A 21,317-nucleotide genomic window follows, 5' to 3' on the forward strand; every position below is an offset into this window, starting at 1 on the left:
TGTCAACTGCCTTTATGTCTCAATTTAAAAAACATTATAGCAGATTAAATGGCACGCTCTTCATTGAAAACTGGCAAGAAAAAACTTCATGAGTGCAAAGCCACTTGATTTTCACTTCCAGAGTAAAGTCCTTGATGGATAGGTGGCTATAGAAGAGAAGTGATTCCAGGGTATTTTGAGGCACAGGAAAGTTCAAGACTGATTACATACCCTAGTTTTGCATGTTTCAGGTTCAACACATAATAAAAATCTAGAATGATAAGCAAAACTAAAGTCATATCGCATTTGCTGACTATGGCTTTATATTGACTCTATTGCTTTTGTCTTTTCATGTATATATATATATATCTGAGGGCTGCTCCAAAAGTAATGCCTTCTATTTCATTATGTTGGCCCTTGTCAGAGGTGGATGTTGGTGATATGTCAGCAGATGCTGAACCTTCTCATCAATATTCCATTGCATTTTGCTGCCGTGTGACCGATGGAAGAAGAGAAGTGGTCTGACAGAATGGCATCTGATGTGGAAGCGCATATGAAGAAAAGGTGTGTCACTGAATTTCTCCACATGAAAAAAAAATGGCACTCATTGGCATTCAATGATGCTTGGGAATACTGTTGGAGACCAAACAGTAGATATGAACACACTGAGGTGATGGGTTGTGCATTTCAGTAGTGGTGACAGTGATGTGGAAGACAAACTATGTTCTGGACATCCATGCACATCTGTCACACAACAAAATCAAGAGTATCTCTATCAACTCATCTGTGCAAACTCATGGATAATAACCAGTGAACTGTACAGAGCTGAATATTGGCTTCAATGCATTGGAAACTATAGCAGCAACACTGGAATACTGCGAAGTTTGCACCAGGCGGTTCCCACAAATGCTCGCACAGGAACAGAAAGAACACTGTACATAAGTTTGTCAGGATTTACAGAACCAGTGTGAGACTGAAGGTGGCAGTTTCCTGGATCTCATCACTACTGATGATGAGATGTGGAGTCAGTGGTATGAGCCAGAGTCAAAACAGCAAGTGGCAACACATGAGTTCTCAATTGAAGAAAAAGCTCAAGATGCATCCCCTCAGTAGGTAAAGTGATGTGCACTGCCTTTTGGGATAGGAAAGAGGTGATCCTTCTGGATTTCCTGGAATCTGGACAAACCATCAACTCAGACCATTACATTGCAATGCTTACTAAACTTAAGGCTCAAACTTTCAGTCAGGCTGGAGAAGAAGACAACCTTTCTCTTGCAACATGAGAACACCAGGCCTCATACCAGTTTGAAGACCAAATGAGTGTTTTTGCAGAAGGCACAGAGATTTTGCTAATGAAGACACATTCCTTTGATGTCAGGCCTCACAAGGAAAAAACTTCATAAACCCGTTGGTAGTTCTTGTCATTTCTTAGGGTCTTTTGGCTTGGGGCCAAACAATTGATATAGTAGAGAGCTTCCAGCTAAAATAACAGCCTCTGCATCTTTATTTTCACATCAATCAGATTGTTGATGGAAGATAGGGCTAATTTGTCACTCTGCCCACTTGGAAAAGCTTGATTAATAGCTTAATTAGACTTTTTTTTTTTTAATTAAGAAATCATATTTCTTGAGAACTAGAGGCTGGGAAAACAACAGTAAGGACTGAATTAGAGAAGGAAAATATTGTTTCTTCTGTAAAGATCAGAGGAGATGTTATGCAAGCATGAGAAGTGGAAAGAGTACAGTCAGTTGGAAGGAGTTTCAAGGAAAAACAAAACAAAAAATAACAAACAAGTGTTCTGCAAGCAGTGCAGTTACCTGGAGACTGTGTGCTGATGGTGTCTCTGTAGAAACATCAACCCACAGAGTACCAGTTTGAATATGTTGTTCCCCAAATCAGACTGTAATTAAGCCTGTGTATCAAAACCTCAAAAATGAACACAACACCATTTTAATTCAAAGACCATCTAAATATACTAGGTATGTATTTTTAAGGCTTTTTTAAACTTCTAGTATGTCATGCATACTGATCGAAACTGTGCCTTCCAGGACTCTCCTTGCATTCACTCAGGTGATAAAAAAGGGAGAGGGAATCTGTGTTAGTTTCAACCACCAAGTTTAGTTACCCCACATGCATAATTATGACATGTATGCACATGTATTCACACATACACAGGTGTGTCTGTGACAGCTGGCAAATCTTAACATGCTTTACATGCCTGCAGTTTGTAATTCCAAACATTTTTTTTAATATATAACTATTCTAATTGGGTCACTGAGGAAAAGTCCTTCTCCTTTCTCTGGTCTGTTATAAATTAATAAGGCAGCAGACTAGCTTCATTTTGCACTTTTTGATGAACTGTCCAGAAATTGGACATAGTTCAGAAATAATCCTTTAAAACTCCATAACCTCCAGGCAAAAAGTTATTTTAGTAAGCAAAAGAAAAATATTTTTCAATTAAAAAGATTTAACATCCCTTTTTATGCAGTGTAGCTAACATGAAATGACACTAGTGGTAATAGGCCTGGAATTAGTACTTCCCCAAGGAAATGTCTTATCTTTTGCACTAAATAATTAACTCTGTCTTTCTCACCCATCTCAAAGCTGTCAGTTTGGGCAGTCTGTTTAAGGAAACCTCTTCTGACTTAAAGTTTCTGAGAAGGAAGGAAAAAGAAGCATGTTTAAAAAAAAATGACCTCTTATGCCTCAGCATTCATGACCCTTTCTGAATTGGGTGGCCATTACCTCTACGATTAAATAATTAACACTCCTGGAAAGGTCCCCGAGACAGACTGTGGGAGTATAGCCTCAAATCTTGGAGATGTTACATCTGTAAAGGCACGGTGGAAAATAACAAGATACTGAGGCAGTGGCAAAATAACACAGGAACTGTGACTACCGTGTATGAGTTTGCTGGCTGGCCTGCAGGCAACCCGTACAGTGTCCTAGTGGCTTGTTTTAGACCTAACAGTCACAGTACAAACACTGCACTGCAAGTATTCTCTATCTCTGCAAGCCAAGGTCATCAAAAGGGGACTTTAGGACCCAGTTTTGCTGTTTTGGCTCAAGTGTTGAGGGGACACCAGACTTCATGGCTGCTCTCCCTGGGGGTGCTGGCAGGAGCAGCTCAGCAGATGTAGTTTGTAGAGCCAGTTGTTTTGTTATTTAGCCTCATCTGTGCTATTCAGCCTCACTCCACTGTTAACATCAACTGCAAAATACCCTGTATTTTTGTAGATGCAGTTTGTAGGTGGCAACTATTAAGAGCTCTAAAGTAGATCCTTCTTAAAAATATGGCACATCTTTAATATAATGGGAAAACACATTATAAAAAGGTATTCAGTGACCATCTGATATTCCTGACTATAATTTATTTCTCAGTGTGATTCATGACTTTACTTGATGATCTTCTGTTAGAATATCAGGACTGGTACCCTGCAAACCTCTTCCATGTCAGGGAGTGATTTGGTACACCCTAACTCACATGAACAGTGTAATGTTCATCACAGGATCAGCTGTGATGGGTGAAGCTGTTCTTGTGCATGCTTACAAGATCTGGTCCCAAGACAGTAACTGCCTTTAGCGTCAGAAATAAAACTAACCGTGTCTAGAGTAATTCTTTTTTATTTCCAGACAGTTGTGAATGTTAATAATTCAAATTAATTCAATATGTTTTGAGTTGTTCTGCCACCTTGTTTACTTGCAAACTAAAAACATTTGTATAAAAAGATGGTTTCAAGTCAAACCAGTGTAAAAGAACATGTAAAACTAATGATGTACTTCAGACAATTAAGAAAGAGAATTCTGGACAACATAAATGACAACAATGTCAATTTAGAGCATTAGAATCCAAAACTAAATCTCTAACAGTACTTTGGAAAAAAAAGAAAAGAAGAAGACGACTTCTCCACAATTTCATATTATGATTTGCTAATAATAATAATAATAATAATAATAATAATAATAATAATAATAATAATAATAATAATAATAATTCAATACAAAGAGAACTTGGGGGTCAGGGGATACATTGCTACAGTATTGAGCTTCTAGGAGAAATGGCAAGAGTAGCTGGGAACTAACGGGAAATTTGGAAGCCAAATCTTCTGTAAATGCTGTGAAAGACATCTCTGAAGTTTTAAGTGCCTAAATTTGTCATGCTACTGCACAGAAGAACACATCTTCCATATTAGCCAGTCAGTAGTGAAGTCTGGAGAGCAAAGCTAAGAGCTAAAGAGCCCTAGTCATGAAGCAGACACACAGAGCAGAAGAAAGTTAGCTTTAGGCATTTCCAATATCACAGGTTTGCTGTGTTATGAAACTGTGAATGATCAGTAGCTGGAAATAGCCTTTGATGTCACATGAAAACATCAATATGAGTACACATTAGTGAGTCTGATGTGTCCATGCTACCACCACACAGTCAGAGCTCTGGAAGGAACATGTCTAATAATTAGATGGTTCTCAAGCATTTAGGCAAATGAACTTGGTTTCTTACAAATGTTCAAGAGTTCTTTTATCAGCAGCTTATTACATGCAGAACAGGCTTGGATATTTTTGACAGGTGCATTAAGAACCACCTGCAAAATTATTGTAAATCTACCACTGATTTGCTTGTTTATACTTACTGTCATATACGCTTTAAAATAATCTGTTACCTGCAAATTGAGAGGAATAGTTCATTGCCTATTACAATGATGATATAGAATACATATCGAGCAGCCTTCTTTCAAATGAAACAAAGCAAACTTTCATTACTTCATCTTACATTGTAGCTTTTAATTCAAAATAAGTTCTTGTTTTATGTAGATCCTGAACTTCAGTTCTTCATAAAACGCTTAGAAACTCAACCTTTCAGTAAGAGCTTTCAAAATGATGTAATCACTGAAAAGTTCAAAAGTTTAAACTGGATGGAGGATGGAGGACCATATTTATTTGAGTATTAAAAAATATACCAATACAAATCTCAACTGGAATTCAGTTATATAAGGACACCAGAATCGGATAAGAGTGATGACCTACAATTGCCTGGAAAGAGCAGGTGGAAGCCATAACATTAAAGGTTCTTTTTACTCTAATGTAGAAAATTGCCAACTTCCTTCCCTTTCATGAAACAAAAAGGACTGAGTAGCAATGTTACTTATGGAGAACTCTATCCTTAGGGTTGGTCTGATACACTTTGTTTTGATAAGAATGTATTAATAATGGTTTGATACTTCGGTTGACAGCTATTTTCAGAGGGGAAGAAAATAACACAATCAGGAAAGTGCTTTATAGTCTCTCTAATGAGGTAGATAGTGTCAGATCTTCTTGTCTAGTTCATTAATTGACATTGTTTTCATTCACTGCATGTTATCTATGAACTAAATAAACTCCATTTTCTTTTCCCTACAGATTCCAGTTGCTTACCCAGTTGCTCTCAGACTTGTTAATGTGAGTGGGAAACACAGTGAACTTGACTGAATATTAAACCACGACCAAGAGCACAAAGCAGAGGATGTGTATGTATTCAAATTGTTTATGTATGTTTGCTTTGATCTTTAAATCTAAAACTAATGCTTATCACAAGTTAATAATTGCTTAGCAGAACAAGATTTCCTTTTCATTGCAGCATCAAACTTAGATAATGACATCAGTATGAATAAGAACTTCCAAGTTGGCAGCATGAAAAATAGCTTCTGAGTGGATGATTCTTTGGACTCTTTGGCTTTCCTTTGCCTTTAGAACCAGAAATGAATGTATTATCCTTTCACATTGCTTTGACAGATCTCATTCCCTTTAGGATTAAACATTCCTGAACATAGTTATGCCTCACTGATCTCTTTCAAACAAACATAATTTAATTCCTTAGCTCAAAATTTCTACTCATGAGACCTAATTCTCTTTGTCTTTACCATTATTATAGTCAACTTTTTTTTTTTGTGTAAAGTAGCTATGGTGTTACTGTTCTGATTTCATACATAGCTGCTTTGTGTACAGATACTCATACACAAATATTTGTGTATAAAAAAGTGTTACTGGCACAACATGACTCAGCTGTTTTGAAATTATTGAGACAATTTATACCACTAATTTCAGTTCAGCACTCTGTGAACTTCTGGAAGCTGATCCTATTCATAATAATGTGATACAGAAAACAGTCTTTCTACAGGAAAGATGCACACTGAAACTCAAAACACTACAAATCTCCTCCAGTTTGCTGCAGTTTCACAAAAGCCAAGTTTTCATTTGTTTTTATGGGCCTGCCAGGTAACACCTGGGTTTTCCAGTATATGTATTTCTTCTTTAATATTCACGTGGACAGTGCTATTTTCGTTTAAAACATCCTGTCTGGCTCAGCTCTCTGAGCCAGCCAGAGAAGAGAGGGTTCAGCTGCTGTAGTATAACAAAGCACCCAGCATGTGCTTTGAGTGGTGGAAATAACTTGTTCTTACCTGTTTGCTCAGTTGCAGTCTCTGGTTGGGGTTGAGGTTTGAGAGGCAGAAGCATAGAGTGAGGAGCTGAGGGGAAAGAGTCTGTTTCCCTTCCTGGCACAGCTCTGTGGGACATCTTGCAGCCAAGGGGCTCACAGGGAGCTGGGCTGTCCAGGCTGCCTTTGGAGGGAACCCAAAGAAAGCTGAGCCCCTCCCAAGTTTCTTCACTGCACATAAACTCAGCCTCTTGTGCACTGGTCCAAGCAGGCAGGGGACAACCTGTGAACTTGGTGTGTAAGGTGGTGGTTTTATAGCGCAGTACTGACACAGCTCACTGGGCTTTGAATGGCTCCCCAAAGGTGACCTCCTTTTCTAGACCCTTTGAAATACTTCTTAATCAGCCACAATCTTTTTGATTTTCTGGCCCTCAGCCTTGGCAAAAGAAGTTTCCAAGGTGGCTGAGGTCAAAGTATAAGAATGCTAAGAACAACTCAGGCTTTACATTAAGAGAGTTTGCTGTGACATGACTTCCCTAAAGCCATTCTCCATTTTTCCTGGTTGCTTTTCAAACAGCCTACTTTATCAAGGACATCCCAACACACAGTTCACATCCAGAATTCAGTATTCGGATGGTAACTTTAGAGGAGGTATACACAGTCATGTAGCTGATAAAGGGCTTAAAGGAGATACGGACTTGATAGAAGGTAAATTCTTGTCCCAGTAAAGCATTTTAAGGATATCAATGTTTAGGAAAAAGGAAGGAATTCTAGTTCAGATAGAGCCTGCAACACAAATATATTAGTTCAATAATTGTTTTATGCTTAATTAATCTTAGATTATAAGACTTAATGATGTAGCAGTACTTGAATTAATAAGATGGCTCATGCAAATCAGATAATTTGAAAAAGTTCAAGTGGACAAGAAGAAAATCACAACTGGTGCTGCAGAATATGAATATGTGTTTTAGAATTACTAGGACTGAAAAATGCTGTATACACTACTTTCATGAGTTTGGTTTATAATATGAATGGACCACGAGTTCTCTGGTTCAAAAAGAAGGCTGTGTTTCTGATACAGTACAATTCTGAAGAATGGAGCTATAGGAGACAAAAACAATCTCAACTGAGATAGGTCTAGTTTGTAATTTACTTTGCACTTGACATGATATTTGGCTGCTCAGCAGTCACCCTGCAACTGGACTTAAAAAAACAACACGCTCGTTCCTTTTAGCAACAGGCAAATTAAAAAGGAAGTCTCTACTATACTCAGATTAATTTAGATCATCATCCAAATGCACAGATGCTATTCATATCACATCTAAAAATGAAGTGAGACTCTTCCTATTGAACAACTGTGAAATTTCCAGTGCTCTCGGCAGAGTAAAAATGCTGCTCCTTACAATGAAGTTCTGCTTCAGGGTTAGTACTCCCCCATCTCCAGTTAGGTGTAAAAAAGCAGGAGTAAAATATTTTAAATAGCCTAAAATACATATATTTTTGAAAGCTGATGGATGGATTTTAGGATTGAAATGTAATGTTTGCATTCTCCACTAAACAGTTCAAATTGATGACCATGTTTCCAACTAGTATATTGTACTTTTGCATATTGTGGATCAAGTTCAATCTAGAAGCAGGTAAGTGTAATTCCAAATGAAATTAGACAGAGGTGACCCATAGAGTTAATCCTGAATGCTTTCATACAAGCTTCCTTTTCGATCTTATTTAGTAAGATTAGGACTTGCCAGTTCCAGTGACATTACATTTATACCTAAGAGTTATTCCACGCCATTGGCGCATTCTTATTAGTTATGCATTAAATTGCATAGTTCCTATTATATTTATTATCAGTTAAATGTATTATTTGTTAAAAATTGACCTCTTAAACCTTTCTCGATAAAGCTAGCTAATACCAAGTAAAAGTGATTTTAATATCCATGGTTTTATGATGATTTCAGAATTACACTGTCAACATCATTGTCCTTTGTTTCAATGAAATATATACATATAAGTAAATTTGTAAGGGAAAAAAAAAAAAAAGAAAAAGAAGAGGGAGAAAGAATCTCTAACATCACCCTGAAGAACAATGTTCCATTGCCAGAAAGGCTCTGTTTCTCACTAACCAATTCAGGCATCTCTAAAACTCTGGGAACTGAAGGTGATCTTTTCAGGTACAGAAAGGTATTACAGAACTTTGTAAAATGATGAACCATTATTAATGCTTGGTGAGTTTCTATACATAAGCAAAGTAATTCTGCCATCCTTTCCAAATATTTACAAATAAATTCAGAGTTATAAATGTATATATTCATTATTACTGTGAAAAATCTTTGTTTTCTATACTGTTTGCATAGCTGCCTTGAACATTTTACAATTATTCAAGATCACAAAGCTGTTAGAATTTAAAATTCACCTTTTGCACTGTGCATACAAACGAACTCCAGTGAAGGTTCTGTGGTCATGAATAATATACAACATATTTAATACAATATTGAATTTAGTCTTAGGGAAGAAATTCAATTAAAGAATCTAATCGAGTTTGAAAAATTCAGCAAAAGTGAAACTTTCTTAAAGAACAGGCAAGTTGTGAAAGCTCCATATCTAAAATAGTTTAACTGTCCTTTAAGAAAGTTTGACCCAGTGCCAGTATTCATCCACTCCCGTATTATAACAGTATTCTGGAAAAAAAATCACCATTTGGGAGCTATATTTCCTCAGGTAACGTTGGTAAAGCACAGAAAATTCCTCCTGTTTAAGCCAATGTAAGCCTGTGAAATCTGTACACTTCTATGAAGCATTTATAAAAATGTTATGGTGTTGAGCTCGGTCTGTAAAGGCCCTTCTGTGGTGAATGCCAGACAAGTACCACATAGAGGATGTATTTCAGTATTGATGAAAATGGAAAAAGCAAGCTTGGCCAAATTTGTGCTCCACACTTGGACTGATGAACTCTTGCTACTGTGTCCAGCTGCAATGGCTGCAAGAGTTCATGAAGTGCACGGTCTCTCAATAGCTCTTATGTGCCTCTTCCTGCCCTAATATTTGAACGTCCCACAGTCATCTTTATAACTCCTGTGTGTGTTAGGGGAGTGATAAAATTTCAGTTTAACAGAGAAATCTGAGTTTTAAATATGGCAGTGCTTTCTTACCAGGTAGAGGAGAAGGCACCACAACGAAGTGACTGATTCCAGACAAAGTTCTGATTTCTCTTTCTTTTCTCACCTCATTAAAAGTGGAGCGATGTCAGATAGCATGTTGAAAGAGGTGCCTCTCTTTTACATGATTAAATTAGGTAAAACAAATCTACCTTAACTAACTTTTTTAGCTTAATGGGCAGTGGAACAGTGACTAATTCAAGCTGGTATCCTAATTACAGATGTTATGCCAGTATTCTTTTGTTTGTTTGTTTGTTTGTCTATCTTGGTATAAGAATGCAAACGAAAACAGCAGGGAAGATGGTGTTCAGTTGACCCAAACAAATTTTTTCTTCTTTCTTTTTAACCTTTGAAAAAAACAGACATTCTGACTGTCCTGGAAAATCTTTCTCAACAAAAGTCAATCTTCAAAATTGTAAGGCTTGTTAGATATTTTTATCTTTTAATTGTTTAACTTAATTCTGTTCCAGTTTGCAAATCATTTCCTCTCTGGAACTATTTTCCTAATGAACTATATAAGAAAAAGCAAAACAACAGCCCCCAGTTCATGCCAGAGAACTATGACCTTAGCTTTAGAATTAGCAATATCTCACACTGATACAGTGTCTCATGAAAACAGTGGCACCTGTACCATAACATACTAAGTTAACACAGCCAGGATAGATAAATACCTAAATATGGCACTGTGCATTAAGTTAATTTATCAACAGTGAATGGCTGTCTATGGATTTCAATTCATGAAGGGCTTCTCTCTTAATATTGGGGCAATTTATACTGATAAATGAGCAAGCAAATCCACAAGTCAAGTGATGTCAGGTTCTAGTCTGAATATACAGTATGTAATCCCAACAGCCTCAAACTGCTGTGTGAACGTGTATCAGCTCCTTGTTGAAAAATAAACCACTTTAACCAGACTTTGTATTTAGTTTGGCTTTCCTGAAATGCAACATCAGGCCTCAACTTGCAGAGAAAAGAAGCCTTCCCCAGCAGAACACATCTCACTAAAACTGCTTTTTGCCATTTTGCATTAATAACATGCACCGTGCACAGGGAATATTTTTCTCTTAAATCTGCATTGTGTCATGCATGTGTGTGAAGTATGGCCCAAGCACAGACTGCTGGAGAAGAATAGAGGTCATTCATGACTGGAGAGGGGGTCAGGGCAATAACGAGGACAACAAATTGTTTTGTTGCACCTGATCTTTGTCGGTGAAATGTGCCATAGTCACTATCTTCTTGCTGGGCAAAACAAACTAGGGAACAAACAGGTGGAACAATGTTTTAACACACCTACTTATTGTAAGATTTTCTGTTGAGATCCCAAGCAGTTAAAATAAATAAAAAGTTTAATTTGAGCCACCATCAGTGAAGTGTTTTATGGCTGACAGCGCTGCCTATGTTTACAATGGATGCCGCAGATTTCAGAAGGCAAGAAAAGAATCTGTGCTCCCTCAAGGGTATCCGTTTGGCCATAGTATCATGGGATCCAGCATCTACTTTGCACTATTATGGGTTTATTCTTGAAGGAATTAATAAGCCTGTGCTCAGTTCAGAGTGTAGTGCTGACATCCAAATGCAAAATGTGGCATGGATTTGAGTCTAAATAAAAAATTCCTTGACTGCTTTTCCCCTGAGGAATCACTTAGTTTAAAAAGTTGCACTTGATACATTTATTTGGTTGGTTATGTTGTTTTCTAGGGACGTTCCTTACCTCTCTCTGATGTTTTTCATATACAGGTTTTTAATGACGTGATTAATACCACCGGTGCTCCAGAGTCCACAAGCTACTTCTTATCAGTAGTTTTTACAATTTCTTACCCTTTATTTTCAGCCTGGGTTTTTTTGCTGTTTAACATCTGCAAAAGCCTCCCAAGGGATGTTGTAGAAAACTGCACAGGACCAACCTTAAGCTCAACCTCTAAAAACCTGCTCTCGTGTCTTGAGGTCATGTGCACTTTCCTCTATCTTAATCTCCCACTGAGAGCTTTTTGTTGATGGTTTTGTGGGAATTTGTTTTGTAGGAAATACTATACTGGACTTAGATATTTTCACTTTCACTATTTCACTTTTATGTTCTTTATTTCACTCTGGCAGCTGTACAGATATAATATTATACATAAAATATTGGTTCATTTCTTCTTCCATTAAAAAAAAAAAAAAAGGAATTGTCCAAATTTTCAAACTGAGATTCACTGAAACAATCTTAATAAAAAATGTAAACAACTTCGGGTAATTATTTTAGGAAATGGAAACTGCTTCAGTTCAGGAGCTGAAGAAAACATTGAGGACAATGCCCTGAAAACACAGGCAGAACAATTTGCTTTGGAAATGTACATATGAAGCTGATCTCTTCTTAATACTAATATCTGAGTTTTTCAATGTAAAATGTTTTAAGTGTATCACATTGAAAAGGCCATATAGAAAATGCATGAATTACAGTGGGCTATAAATCGTTGGCTCAAGAATGGTAAAATCAATGTAGACCGGTTTTCACAGATATTCAGGACAAAAATTGCAAACTGCAGATGGAGCTCATTTGGGGATGCTATGGTCAATACAAAATTGAGAGATTAAGACAAAATTAAATTTTAACAAAATTTTTCACAGAATGAACTTTCTTTTTATTGCTGAAACTATTGGCTAGGCTGCCAGCCCCTCCACCACAGAGCAACAGAAATTCCTGAGGTCTCTGCTGGTGCTTTGTTTCTATCTGGCCTAACAGACAGATAGCAATCTGGCCTGCAAAGTTATCATTATGATGTCAATATGAATATAATTACATTTTCTCCAGCAATGGAATTAGTATCGCTAGGAAACAAAATCATTTTAGGTTTCTCCTGCTGTGTTTGTGTGACCGTGGGGTCTAACAGGCAACCAGGGAAATCTGGCCTTTGTGCTCAAATAGTGTAATGCTATGCTTTCCATTTCAAGCTGAAATTACTACTGGTGAGATTTATGCCATAGGAAAAGAATTTTTGTAGCTAAATCTTCTGGTTGTTCAAGCTGCTTTGTCTCACCATACAGTTACTTAAATGATTCCACACATACTGATACCGAGAGATGTGTGTGTGGTAAGGGCCTTTTTAGGGAAATTAATGTGAAAGAAATTATGGTGATGCAAAGCAGCACATCCAACTTGAATTTACACTGCTTGTTCTGGTTCTTGTATAGCAGAGCATGTAAATTCATGTTCATCACCTTTTAAAGCAAAAGAGAAATAGAAATGTGGAAACAAAAAACAAGAAGACTTCAATGTGAAAACCAAAAAGCTTATCACAAAGTTTAAGATCACATACTTTCAAACAGGATTTTGCTCAAAAAAAAATATGTTTTTCCTCTCATTTTTCTGTCATTGCTATGAATTAGTCAGATTCCCCAAGTCAAGACAAGTTTCTAGAGAGACTCTCTGGATATCTAGATTTAAAGTTATAGATGGACAGATTTTCTGCATAGGACTCACACTGTTCTTCCCTTCTGCATGTCTGTAAACTACAGCTTTAAAGAATTAGCCCCCAGAGTGTTGTTATCCACTTCCAACCGGTGAGGTATAAAAAGGCTTGATGACTCCTTCAATTCACTGTGGTAAGCCTAGGAAAGGAACCCAGATGTCATGGTTCCTCATCCTGTCCCCAAACCACAAACCACACGCTCTTGCCTTATTAGTGACAACCACAGCGCATGAAAACAGACTATTTATATCTAAATACTTCATCTGTTCTCACTTGTTATTCTCTAACTGACCAATGTAATTATGTTGGCAGGGCAACATATCTTTTCCTCCAGTAAGTGCAAACAGATTGCTAGGGTTTTTTTTTGCTGAGATACAAGCTGCAGAAGAAGAGCTCCCAAATAACTAAGATCAAAAGGATTATGATTTCATTGGAACATCTTTGGTAACGTGTTAGAGGGAGAGAAGATTTCATAACATCTTTGAATCATAGAATAGAATCATAGAATCCTTAAGAGTTGGAAGGGACCTTCAAAGGCCATCTAGCCCAACTCCCCTTCAATGAACAGTGACATTCACAGCTAGATCAGGTTGCCCAAGGCCAGATCCAGTCTTGAAAGTTTCCACAGATGGGACATCCATCATATCACTGGGCAACATGTACCTGTGCCTCACCAACCTCACTGTAAAATACTTTTTCCTTATATCTAACCTAAATTTCCCCTCTTTAAGCTTGAAACCATTTCCCCCTGTTCACAACAGACTCTGTTCAAAAGCCTGACCCCTTCTTTCCTGTACCAAACCTTTATATATTGAAAGGCTGCTTATCAGGTCACCTTGGAGTCTTCTCTTTTCCAGGCTGAACAGCTCTAGCTCTCTCAGCCTGTCTTCATTGGAGAGCTGTTCCACCTCTTGGATTTTTTTTTGTGGCCCTCTGAACATGCTTGGCCAAGTCTGTCCTCCTCAGTTGACTCTAACAGCTGTATTAAAAGCATGGATCAAGAGAAGTTAAAATTGCAAATAATTTGACCCAGTGTGAGTTAAGCCAAAGATGCAAAAAACAATACAATAGGCTTTGGAAATTTCTGTTTTTTTCCACCAGTCCTGTTCTCCCTGAAAAAATGCAGCAATGTGCCCATTCCCTTGTGGGGTGAAACCTGTCCTGGTGCACATTCTCTGCTTGACACTCAGGCAAGGGTGAGAAACACAGACAGATACGAACAGAGCTTGAGTCTGCTGGGGACTTCAGCTCAGTGTCAGAGCCCGATTCCTATCTCTCTTGCACTAATGAGAACATTGCAACTGCACACCTGGAGACAATAAGCTGCGAAAAGTCTGCAAAGCTGCAAACGTGAGACAGGATCTCTGCAAAGTGTGGATGGTAAGGAGGTTGAAATGAGCAGGATGTTTAGCTGATTGCTCTAGTTCTAGTTATACTTGGTAAAGTAAGCAGCATGTCACTGGCCATTTGGTATCTGATATGCCATATGTTTCTTCTGTACAAGCAAGGGAGAAATTGGAGGAGGGTAAAAAATCCAAAGCTCACAGCAGTTCAAGGTATGAAAATGGACCCATAGAAAGAAAACCACATTGATTACAGTAAGCTACCATGAAGAAACACAATTCTTCCTTATCAATACTGACCTACTGACCAGTATTAGTTTGGGAGGCCCTTAGGTTGTAGCCAGATTTATTTCAAAGTTCTTTCACTGCTTATTATACTGTATAAAAGTTGTTCAAGCAATATTTAAATCCTCAGGGTCTGCATACCAATCAACTTTGGACAGAAAAATAGGATCTGTGCAAGATAAATCTGAGATGTGCATTCTTTAAATGTTATAAATTGTTTAAGTGATTAGATATTCTTTGATTAGCAAAAATCACACTTGTCATCTCAAAATATTTACTTCCATATATGGAGAATAAAGATGAACCCTAGAGAAAGCACAAAAACCTTTGAGAATGTTGCTGCTGATGTCTGCAATATAAGGCAAAGTCCTCTCAGCTATTGACACCTCCAGACCGTCTCTCCCAAGAGTGGCAGATGTAATCTGTCTCCCAGATGCTGATGTCTGAACAGTGTGTTACATAAATGTCATGTGCCCTGTTCTTGTTTTTAAGAGAAGCCTGGTTACATTTATTAACATGTAGACAACACGTATACTAGTCCTACTCAATGGGGTACTGTCATTTATCACCATAAAACTTCAGGCCACTAATTTCAAGCAGGCTCAGAGCAGAGGCAGGGAATATAACCTTGATTCACAATGCTTGAATTCAAGTGTCCAAAGCAATCACCAATTAACAGAAGCACTTGGGCTGAAACGTTTGGTCTACTGCCTTATGCCTTCTGAATTGAGTCTGTAGGCAATGTCCCTGGTAGCAGAAAACAGACATGGCTGTTGGAGAGAGGGGGTGGCTAACAAGAACTGTGTTTCCATCTGTTACGAGGTCAGAAACATTCCACTCTACATAGAATTATAGAACATCCTGTGTTGGAAGGGACCCACATGTGCTCTCTGTTTTCCCTTGCCTGGTGTCGAGTGACTCAGTGCAACACCAGAAGTATCCTGAAGCACAGCGCTGTTTAACACCATGAGCAAAATGGGCACCATAACCTCTGAATGGCCTTGAAGCAGCATAGGAATTATTTCCTGCTCCCTGCAAGGGAAGATGCCTTCAGATTTTGTTAAATGATAACAAATAAGGAAAAGGAGGCCTCCCTGGCTTTGGCAATCCTATCCCTCCCACTGGGCTTCGCTAGCGATGTCAGAGTTGAAACTCGCAGGTTTTATTTTCAGAACATGGTCATTTCTCATTTTGATATTTTAAAGTAAACAACTCTTGGTTCCCATGCATTATTCAAGTAAAGAGGAGTAGGTATCCAGTGCGTACATAATCAAACATTCAGAGAACCTCCTCAGACCACTTTTGCTATTGTTATCATATCGTATCATGTGCTCACTTCCTCCAGTTATTCAACACTTCAGACATTGTGCTGCATGTTTACCCCACAGCTGTGGGGTGAAGCAAACAAGGGCTCTGTCTCTGTGAGCTTCCTTGGGCAGCTCTTGCCCACAGAAGAAAAGAGGCAGCACACAGATGTGGGCAGTATCACATTCAGACAGGAATAACCTGTTGGAAGTCGGTTTGTTTTCAAATCTTTCAATAGGAAAATATCAATTTCAGAGTAAAGAGCTAATGATTTTTAAACTGCCTATCACACTCTTTTATTGCCAGCATGTAAAGTCTTTAGTGGGGTTTGAATCTGCAAGTGGAAATGTTGAGAATATTTTTGTTACTGCCAAAACATTTACACGAAACTGCTATTTAGATCAAATTATCTTGAAACTGCAAAGCGTGCAGTGATTCCAAATTAGCCAACTTGGAGAGATTACTGAATACTGAAATTACACAGCAGAAGCCAGCAGAACACCAGCACTGCTTTTGATTCACAAGAATGGCAAAAACAAGCCTTATGAGAATTCTTCTCCTTAAATGCACAACTGTAATGGATGCTGAGTGCTGCATTTAAAACAGTGTTTTGCTATCAGATAAATACAGCTTGTCATGCTTTCAAGTAGTCTGGTTAGTTCTGGCTGTTGTTTCCACAGCACTCTGATATAAATGGCACAGCTGAGAACAGTGAGGTAGGAGATAACGGGGTATGGAAGTGACACAGGCAGCATTAAGGTAGAGAGCCACAACTGCTTGTGAAACTACAGACTGCAAATATAAATACGAAAAGTGCACTTGGCTGTCAGTGCTGGCAAGATCCTATTTATGATGCTATTTTATTTCTTTGTATCTCACATTATCTTTAAGCAATATGCTAGTTATGGAAAAGACTCAAAAATGCCAGCAAGATTAGGACTGGGGCAATATCGTTAATTGTCTCTGTTTTCCTTAAAAGAATAAGGGAAAAAAAAAAAAAAAAAGAAAGCCTCTCTTGCCTCTCTTGCAACATGAAATTTCCTTCATATGTCTTTGATTCAATGCATGACATTTTCAGAATGCTTGCAGTAGTGATGAAGAAGCTGACTGCCATGTCACACCTCACTATCCTGACTACTTCTGGCCCACCAGGTCTGGTGATGCATCTGGCATCACCCACAAGAAGAGAGAAACAAAGTTTTGCACATCTTTTCCTTTCCCAATTCCAAGAGCAACAGCTAGATCTTCATCTTCCACCTCAAAGAAAATGAAGTCTAACTTACGACTCTGATACAATGGAGCACTTCAGCACTTATTTTAAAGCCTCAGATGAACTCCGGTAAGCACAGGAAGAGTGTGGGCCATCTGAGTGACGTGGGTACACACGTAATTTTTCTGCTGAATAGGGGCTTTGAGTTGCGTTTTGGAAAACATGCAGTTAGATTTTAAAAAGAAGGAACACAGTAATTCCTTTTATTTCCTTCTATTTTCAATGCCTTAACTACATTTTTTCTTAGAGTAGACATGAAAAGCTGCACTACTGTAGATACAATGCATAGAATGCTCTACATTAAAGATTTGGACATTAATTTCTCAGGGGACCCTTTTCAGTCTACACTATATTGACTTATCTTGCCAGTCTGCTTGACTGGTCTCTCTGTGAGCACAACACTTGATACTATAGGCAACACAGAGATCTTTGATAATCTTGCTAGTTCCTACAGCACACTATATTCAGAAAGTTTGTTGTGAACACAGTGTTTAGCTTCTGGTTTTCTCTTTTGCCAATAATAGAGATTATCAAGTTGCTTTTAGAAAAAGTACAATTATTCCTTCTGTTTGCTATTCTCTGGTAACACCAAGATGGATCATCAGCCAGTGAAATCTCTGTAGAAGAAAAGTGTTTAAATCCAGAACAGCAATCCGGTGTTTCCAAAGTCACAGAGGAACCTAATGAAGGATGTAGTAGAAAACAGCACATTAATGTATTTGGAGATCACTCACATGCAGGAACACATCTTGAATCTGTGTTGTTATATGTATTAATAGTACATAACATTACTGGAGTGATATTCAATGTCTTTCACGTGGAGGTGGTGATAAAGCTTGTGCCTTCCATGTGTGTTCAGCAGTTATCCAGTCATCCCAAGAAATCAGGCCTTGCTAAAGTTGTTCGGAATTTATGGGGTTGATTGGTTTCCTAATTTCCAAAATTAGACTCTTCCTTAAAAATGATCAATTTTGTCAAATTTTTCAGTTGTCAATAAAAGATTACTATACCCTCCCAAACTTGCCACTTTCTTCCAGTCCTACTCAATTGCTTTCCACAAACACACTGGTAAAAATATGACTTACTTAGGCATTGCAAGCTACTTCCTCAAAACATATGCAGTAAGTTAGGCATCAAAACCTAAGCAATAGAAAATCTTGGAACATATTTGCTAATTTATCATTCCTGACTGCCTACTGAGTGAATTACTCTTTAGTTAATCACATTTCAATGCAATAAACTATGTCCAAATGTCAACAGGAAAATCTGAACAAGAAATTTCAGGTCAGGTCTGGTCTAAAACAAATAGAAAAAGGGAATATGAGAACAAGATCAATGTACTGAGGACCTGAGTATAACCCACTTATATCTTATAACCCACTCTTCTGTCACTTTAGCTGGAATTCCTGTTCAGAGCAATCCTGTAGCAGTTTTAATGCATTGCCTTGCCTTCAGGGCACTGCCTTTCAACTTCCAAAAGTTAAAAGTGACCAAGTCCTGAGACCTTGGAGAGACAGGAGAAACAAAGGTGTCTCAAGAATGTGTAATATTTTACACTGTCAAGATTTTTCATAGTAAATTGTTGTAGGATATGTACATAATTTACTACTGTTTTCTTTGCACTGCAACCATTTTTCCTGTTTTCATCTTATGATTTCATGCTTTTTCCAGGCTAGACAATTCTGAACTTTAAAATCCATGGTTAAGACAAGGTGTCTGAGTTGCTACTGCTGTGCCAGAGTCCTCTGAGTTTACCTTCTATGTGTTGCATATGTACTTCTGAAATGTCAGGTCTTGACTGTGATCTTGCTCATGACCTCAGCCTAGACTCTTCGATAGACATTTCAATACCAGTGAACTGGGAACTGGATGTGAACGACTGGTAACAAAGCTGAATGTGAGAAATAAAACGTATTTTTATCAGAAAGATTCCAGTAACAAAGCTGATCTTCAGGGGGTAATGCTGACTAATTCGTGGCACTTCTTGCAATACGTTCATTGCTTTTTGGTTAAGCGCACAATGTAGCTATGTATTAAGCCACAGGCGTAATACAGGACAAAAGGCACATCTGTTTTTTTCTGCTGGATTTAATTTTCCTGTTCTCGTTATTACTGAGTTGATTCCACTGGCAACAAGCAGACACAAAGAAAAGTTGTGCTAAAATTTTGCCATTTCAACTTCATTTGTAAAATTCATGCTGTTTTCTGAAAATATTAACTTGCACCACCAGACATTAGATAAAAACAGTTTTTTTTCTAATTATCTTTATTAGTCCAGATATTTTGATTTGAAACAGGAAAGAAAAGACATTTGAAATTCAAATAAAAAACAAGCTGAGAATAGGAGAAATCTGGGGAAACTACCTCCTGTTACTCCCATGGCTAAATCAAATGTTCTATAAAGTTAATGAAGCCACCCATGCGAATAATCAGATCTTGATTTACTTCAGAAGGACCCCAACAGTTCTCTTGTGGTTATGCTAATATCACAAGAGGGTAATGGTTAGATGTGGATTGCCCAATGTACTCCAGCTAAATGGGGTACCCTGAGATTTAAACTACTTGTGGAGGGACTGAAAGTCTCCTAGTTCAGAGCTGACCCCAAGACATGCAGAAAATTTTTGATGCATGTTCTATGCAAATCATGGTGATTCCCATTCTGTGGGAATCTAAATGGAAACTAGCCTTGCTGAGTTTGTCAGCTGCTAGTTCAAGGCTACGTGACTTGAAGTTCATCAAGACCAGGACAGTCATCAACAAGGCATGCCATCTCTATTTGGGATAGTTTATTTACACTAGCTTTCACATATATGTAATGAATGAAGTTGGGTCAAAGCCATCAGCCATCTGTAAGCCACCCATGGGAACCATTTTTCAAATTGGACATCCAGGCCTAATTAGGCTGACTTTCAGTGAGGAACCTATTAGAGTGTGCCAGTGGTTAATGTGACATTTGCTAAGCAAAACCATTTCTGTTTGAAACTTCTGCAACAGTGGAAAAAATATTTTTTCCAATACATCTCTAAATATTGCACTAATTCTGTCAACATGGTCTGTACGTGGCCAAAACTTCAAATTCTGCTATGGTCTAAAGGGGCACCATGACGTAGTTTTATGGAAAATCTGCAATTCAGACTACCTGGAGCCTAGCTACTTTGGATCAGATGAGTAATGTCAGAGGCTAAAACCTGCCAAAAAAATAAATATTATATATTCTGAATATTCTGAAAGTTCTGTTTTGCTGCAGTTTCTGCCTTTTCCAAATTGAAAGTGAGATGTAGCAATCTTCTGTGGATTTTGTGGCATTCTTTTTAGGATGTTTTTCATATTCTGTAACTTGTGCAATTACACAAAAGGCCTCTGGGCTTGTAACTGCATTCTGTCTTTTTATATATAGTTCACCCAATTGCTGGGATGGCTGCCTTCCCTTATCCCTGGTGCCTTTTAGGTAGCTGTACATACTGACATAAATCCATCCAGTAAGTATCACTGGTTTTCCTTTGCTGAGCCACCCCCCATTCTGATGGATAAAGTTCTCTTTTACCACATTAATGTGACCCATAGTGGATCTGGAGTGATCCACTGTTTAAGCTGTTATCTGATGAAGTGGTTGTATGGATAAATTCTTTAGGAAAGTCAAAGATCCCCACCAATAACTCGTTACTATGACTAGTGGCATGCGCCATGTTTAGATTCTTGTGGTAGGATTTTCCTGTGATTTAGGCTTCACTTAACACTGTTTCCATTGCATTCAGAGTGCCTAATAAAATCCCATTCACACACTTTTGAAATGTTGATTCTCGCTTCCTCTTAATATATTCTGGGAATCCCCCAGATAGTAATCTTGGCAATTGTACTAATTACTGCAAGCACTCTGTTTTCCAAAGACATTAAACTTCAGCAGTGGTATGGCTAGTTGTATAGGAAATTTGTAATCACAGCCTGAAACTCTGATTAACCAGCTGAGGTGAGTTTCAGGTCAGCTGTGGGAGCACAGGTGAAGGTAATTCAGCTGTGCTCCTGGAAGGGGTGGAACCTGACTCCACCTCTGCTAGACTTCATTTAAGGGCTGACCACCATAACAGCAACTTCTCTTTTGGAGATTGTTCCATTGCAGAGTTT

General features: G+C 38.0%; 1 protein-coding gene and 1 long non-coding RNA gene across 5 annotated transcripts in view; one reads left to right on the forward strand and one right to left on the reverse strand.

Annotated features, from left to right (window-relative positions):
* LOC107313567 (uncharacterized) overlaps nucleotides 1-21,317 on the forward strand; it is a 55,122-nt gene that overhangs the window by 19,254 nt on the left and 14,551 nt on the right. For 2 of the 3 annotated variants that reach the window (XM_085546929.1, XM_085546928.1), the window contains exons 6-7: nucleotides 404-543; nucleotides 5,374-5,480. The gene's annotated coding sequence lies outside the window, so the exon portion shown is untranslated. Of the gene's footprint in view, nucleotides 1-403; nucleotides 1,959-5,373; nucleotides 5,481-21,317 lie in introns of all 3 variants that reach the window. The other variant, XR_014945902.1, reaches the window with a different exon arrangement.
* LOC107313568 (uncharacterized) overlaps nucleotides 1-21,317 on the reverse strand; it is a 129,606-nt gene that overhangs the window by 15,362 nt on the left and 92,927 nt on the right. The window lies entirely within an intron of this gene.

The sequence above is a fragment of the Coturnix japonica genome, chromosome 4 (assembly GCF_054131305.1).
Source record: "Coturnix japonica strain WE chromosome 4, WE-NBRP24, whole genome shotgun sequence".
NCBI classification, from domain to species: domain Eukaryota; kingdom Metazoa; phylum Chordata; class Aves; order Galliformes; family Phasianidae; genus Coturnix; species Coturnix japonica.